General features: G+C 37.2%; 1 pseudogene; it reads right to left on the bottom strand.

Annotated features, from left to right (window-relative positions):
* Positions 1-928: 928 nt before the first annotated feature.
* Positions 929-1,046, bottom strand: LOC115940143 (U2 spliceosomal RNA; annotated as a pseudogene).
* Positions 1,047-6,187: the final 5,141 nt, after the last annotated feature.

The raw sequence follows: 6,187 nt of genomic DNA, 5'->3' as shown, positions 1-6,187 counted from the left end.
TCAAGCAATGTTCTCATTGTGCCCTTAGAACAAGAGCCAAAAGGGCCCTGGTTGGAGTGCCTTTCTTAGATGGATGATGACATTTGCTAAGAGAACAGGGCATTGGGCAGCCATCAAACTCAGCTGGAGTGTCTTTCCCTCCAAATTTAATAAATCCTCTTTTGGGGACACAGCCTGTCTTGTGAGGGCCTCCTTCTCAGATCTGAGGCTTTCAGAAGGTTATCTACGTTTTCATGTTTAAGAAGTTGAGCGGGAGAAAACTATAAGGGTCCATCTGCATGGTTATTCTGACAGCATGCCTCTGTGCTAGTCTTCTTCATGGAAATATGCCTCCACTATGGTGCTATGTACATCTACGTATGTAAATCTTTCATCATATTTCTAAACATTTCTGAGGATAGAATTTATTAGAAAAATGTACAAATTGATGTTTACAAAAACAATATTGGAATATAAAAGACTCACTGCAAATTAGTAATTATAATTTTCCAACCCATGTTGATTTAAAAGGTAAATGTATCATACTTAGTACACATCGATGTTTAAAAATTTTTCTAGTATGCATTTTTAGCCTGCCTTTTGTTTGATATGGTCATGTCTTGTTTCAAAAAAGTAATGAATGGATTGCTTATTTGGAGAATTCCACTACCTTATGACACTTAGTGGGGCTTAATTTCTTTAATTACTAGCTGGAGTGCTCTCTTTTCCTATTTATTTGCCATTTATCCTTCTCCTATAGTAAAGTACTAGTTCATGTCTTCTACCTATTTCTTCTCTTATTATTGTAGTGTGTTTCTTATCAATTTATGATAGATCTTTACATGTTGAGTTTTTTTAACACCGGGGCAATATCAAATGTTTTACTACAGTTTGACTTTTTAACTTTTTAAAAATGATATTTAGACATATAAGCAGATAACTTGCCCACATATATTAACTAAGTCTAACCTTGTCTAAACACTTACATATGACATTATCCAAAAGGGTCTTTAAACTGATAAGAACAGATACTATATTTGATCTTAGCCAAAAGGCTGAGAAGGGATCCAAAAAGGGTCTTTATACAAAAACCTTATTAAAGCAGGAAAAGGTTTTTAAACCTAAAACTAGGTTTTTAAACCTAGTTTAGGCTTTTAAACCTAAACTAAAACCCAATGAAATAAGGATTGAATATTCTGAATTGTTATCTTACACACATATACATAAACACACTTAACAAGTATACAAGCCTCACTTCCCCACCCACTAAAGAATAGTGAAGCCCTTAGCCACACACATGTGGCTCTCTCTTCAGGCCTCTTTTCTGTGTCACCTGCCACTCACTTTGATCTTGGTCAGAATGATTATAATATACCTGAAGCACATGCTTAATTTTTCTACCTCTAATTGCTTAGTATAAAGACTGTGAGTACACATTCTTGGTCAACGGTATCACTGAATTTTGTCTTACTCCCATGCATCTCTGCAAAATTTAAGTAGCAGCTTCTGATTGCCACACAATTGGTGCTCCTTTATATCAATACAACTGGGGCTCTCTGCATCATCTTCCTGATGTGAGCACACCCCAATACAGTGTCAGAATGGAGTTTTAATCTAATTTTGGCTTTTGGCAGGACATTCCAATGTCTATATTGAGCCTGACCTGAGAAAATACTCCACCATTTTGCAATGATCATTGAATACTGTTATTACCAGAATGGTCTAATGTTTTAAAGTGTCTGGAACTAGGCAGACTTAGGTTTGATGCTCAAAATTCAGCTCTGCCACTGGCTGGATGTGTAACTTTAGACAAGTTTTGTTAACTCTTTGTGCCTTACTTTTCATAGCTAGTAAAGATAATTATACAAGTTAGAAGAGTGGTACCACTTCAATTCTTGATCACCAACCTCACCTGGGTTCTCAAAGTGGCATGAAAACTCACCTGTGTTTTTCTAGGCATCTCTATTTTTGTCATTTTCTGTAGAAACTCAATCTCCTCAAACATTCAAACTCACCTTCTAAATGCTCACTCTCAGCAAATGACTTTGTTCCCTACTTCACCAAGGGGAAAGCATTAGATTATTGTTATCTCAACTTCCTATCACCAAATCTAAACACTCAGCAACATCCTTTGGTCCTACAACAGAGAAATAGGTCTCTCTTACCTAAGGCTAATCCTGTCAGGTGTCTTATAAACACACTCCCTCCAATATTCTTAACCTTCTAATATGGGTTATTCTCATCTCTCTTATATCATCAACGTTCCCCTCTTATTCATTTTTGCAATAAATATTTAAATGTACTTTTCCATTGTAAACTATCCTGCCCTAAAGCTCATAGTGTCTCATATTTATCTACTCTAGATGTTTTCACTTCTTTGCTTTCCACACATCACTCCACTGAAACTTGCCAAGGTCATCCATGAACTAACTGTTGTAAAGACAGAAAATTCTGTCTTTACCTTCATTCCTAGCAGCATTGGAGACTACTGACTCCACCTCCTTTCTTAATACAATACTCCCATGGCTCCAGTTAGTATCACTATTAATGATCTCAAATCTACAGAGAGGGGCAGAGTATAGGAAGCAATCCTTGGTCAGGGAGCTGAATCAAAATATTTAGGAAAAATTTTTTCAAATTTCACATCCTCTGATCCAAATATGCTATTATACATCTTCCATCATGTTGAAAATTTTATTTATTTTAACTTATATACTTTATTTACATAATTTAATTAATTAATTAGGAACATAATATGTAGCAGGAATTATTCTAGACTTTGTGAGCAGATTAATGAACAGAAAAGGCAAAATTCTTGTCTCAGGGAGTTATATTGTAATGGAAGGAACAATAATCCAATAAACAAATATCTATGTGTTGGGTGGCAGTAAATGATTTGAAGTCTTTTAAATAGAATAGGGAGTGACCAGGCTGAATATAATTTTTTATAAGGTAGTATGGAGCAGGCTTTTTTATAATTAACAATGAACACAGACCTGAATGAAGAGAGCCATCCTGTCACCTGAGTAAAGAGCTTTCTCAGAGATAACATGAGAATCACTGCTAAATGGGGCTACTTCCATGAGTGGGAAGATTTTATTGTCTTCCTCAAGTATATTAAGGTAGAAAAGAATTTAAGAACTATTGATGAAGTCTAAACGTTTCCTTATGGCCCAATCTTTCTTCTGAGTTTTGGACCCATACATTCAACTGCCTCCCAGACATCTCAAAGATTTCCCATAGGTAGTTAAAGTCAGTGTCGAAAACTGGACTCTATCTCTTTTTCTTTCCTCTCCTCTCCTACTGGCTCTTCCTCTTAAATTCTGTATTTCACAACCACCCACCAGGTTGCCCAAGACAAAAAGCACAAAAACTGAGAAACTATTCTTGACTCCTCCCTCTCCCTTATCTTCAAATCCATTCAAACCCAATGTCCTACCTCTGCTCCATTTCTCCAGCCCTAACTCACACCACCATTATCACACACTGAATTATTGAAAAAGCATACTAGTTGTCCTCCCTCTAATTCTGTCACCCTCTTTCCCCAATTCATTGCCCAGAGTCAGTAATTTTTCTAAAAGGCAAATCTATTAATGTCACTGATCTGCTTTAAAGTCATCCATTCCCATATACTAAGTAAAAGCATAAACTCCTTAGCATGGTTTTTAAGAACATGCTTAATCTGACTGCTATCTCAGCTTCCTCTACTGCCACTATCCTCCCAACCAACTCTCAGCCCCTCAATGTTCTAGCTCATCTATGGCCACTGATTGTCTTTCACTGTGCCTACAACTCTCTCAGCCTACTGGTCTACCTGACAGAATATAACTACCCCTCATTTTCTGGATCTCAATGTATTGGCACTATCCAACACCCACACCAGACACAGCCTTTTGGATTAAATGGTCAAAGTTCTCCAATAGTACCTAAGACTTCTTTTAATTATCTGCATGCCTCTTCAGATTATATGCTCTATGAGATCACACACCAGGCAAGAAACTGGATCCAATACATAGTAACTGTTATCAAAAAATTTTTAACTTTTCTGTTCAATGTCAACTGTGCCATGGGGACCATGGATGGGCTTCAGGATTTTCTTATTGTTTCTGTTTTGTGTTTTGAGATAATGAGAGGAAATCCGTACTTTATCAAATTTTCAAAGGATTCTGTGACCAAAAGATTAAAGACCACTGGCCTATGCATGGGATACTGTTATGGTAACCTTAAAACTCAGATTTTACCAGAACTATTCCAAGTCTATTTATTCAACAAATATTTATTCAAAAACAATTTTGAACACTTTCTTATTGCAACCACGAGCTATTCAAATGCCCTAGAGTTTCAGTATTTTGGGCAAATATCAAATGAATATAACAATTTAAGACTGAAATTTAAAAATTTAAATTATGAATATTCAGAGGAAAAGACTGAAATTAAGTAAAATCTTAGAAGCATTACAATGAGAAAAAAATACTGTTTTTGTACCTTTACTGGGGTTTTTTTAGATCACTATTACTTATTCCAAAACACATGCAAACAAACAACACAGAGTTTTTAAAAGGAAAAGGACACTTCGAATGGTGCAAATAAATGATGCTTATAGTTAAAAGCAGCGATCTCTGTGGTACCCTTATGACTGATATGATAGTTCAGTGTTGCTCCATTATTTCTAAATAAACCCAAACGGGAGTATTTCACAGGAAATGATGGAAATTGTACAGTCTCTTGAGGTAATTCAAAGTGACATTCTAGTAGACACTGTCCACAATTACAAGCTCTGAAGTGGCAGCCAAACAATACGACTATAGGAGTTTTCCAGCAGAGGGATTGCCATGGTGCTGACAATTATCCAGTGATTTGCTATGCAGCCTCTAGAGCAGAAACTCTATCAAGAATTCCCCCAACAACAACCTTGCACATAGGCACAGTCCTGGAACCTGACAATGTATGCATTACAGGCCTGCTGCACTAGCTGTTCAACAGCGTGCAAGACAACATTAACCATACAAACAGAGCAGCCATCAACATACAAAGCCCCATACCAGTGATAAAATAAAAAAGAAATCAATGATCATAACAAATGTTATAACCAAATCAAAGTCAACAATCTAGTTTATATTGGCTCCAACTCTTTAAACATGCGTCCCATTCTTTTCATTTCAAATTCTACCTCTACATAGAAATTCAACATTTTCCTTGTCAGTATCTCCTTTTCAGCATGATCTTGGGCCCATTCTTGCTCTCTAAGTTTACTAGGCTCATTTTTCTCCCAGAGGTGATGGATGACTCTACAATACCCTTCAATAGCAGGAAATGCCATAATTAAATTAAATCATAATCTAAATGCATAATCATATATAGGTGTATACATATGATATATAATATATATTCTGTATTATATACTTACATACATACATCCACATTATTTCTCTTTATATATAAATGTGAATCATTAGAGTACCCTGATAAATTTCTATATTTTGTTGAATTAATTCATCCATTCAAATAGATATTGGTTGAATACTTACATGTACCAAGCACTATTCTAGCCATTTGAACACAGTAGCAAACAAAACAGAAACCATGTAAACATATACAGATAACTAAACAAATAAGAAAAAAGCAGATAATAAGTGCAAATAGTTAAAATAATAGGATTGTATAACATGTGTCAAAAAGCAATGTGGTGCGGGGGAGGAGCAAGATGGCAGAGGAGTAGGAAACCTAAATTTTCTCTGGTCTCAGGAATTCAGCTAGATAGGGATCAAACCATTCTGAACACCTACAAACTCAATAGGAGATCGAAGAAAAGAATAGCAGCAACTCTCGGAACAGAAAAGCGACCACTTTCTGGAAGGTAGGACATGCGGAGAAGTGAATCCGAGGTGATATTAGGGAGGATAGATGGCGGGGGAGGGGGCCTCCATCAGCTGATACTGGCAAGTGATAGAGCAGTGGAGCACAAAACAGGAACTTTTAGAAGTTGGCTCCGCTGAGGGACGTCGCTCCAGTGGCTAAGTGGGGGGTGGAACCCTCACTGGGAGGGTGTGGTCTCAGGACCCTTGGGGTCACAGAAAGACTGGGGGTGCCTGAGTGCGGCAGAGCTCCCAGGTATCAGAGCAGGGAAGCCAGCTGCAGAGACAGAGCCAAGGCTCGGGCTCTCAGCTCGGGGTTGCCATAAACCATGATCTGCGGCACAGTCAGGCCA

Source organism: Leptonychotes weddellii, unplaced genomic scaffold, assembly GCF_054177405.1.
Source record: "Leptonychotes weddellii isolate Sample4059 unplaced genomic scaffold, ASM5417740v2 HiC_scaffold_10120, whole genome shotgun sequence".
Classification (NCBI taxonomy): domain Eukaryota; kingdom Metazoa; phylum Chordata; class Mammalia; order Carnivora; family Phocidae; genus Leptonychotes; species Leptonychotes weddellii.
This window is presented reverse-complemented; position numbering and strand designations above follow the sequence as displayed.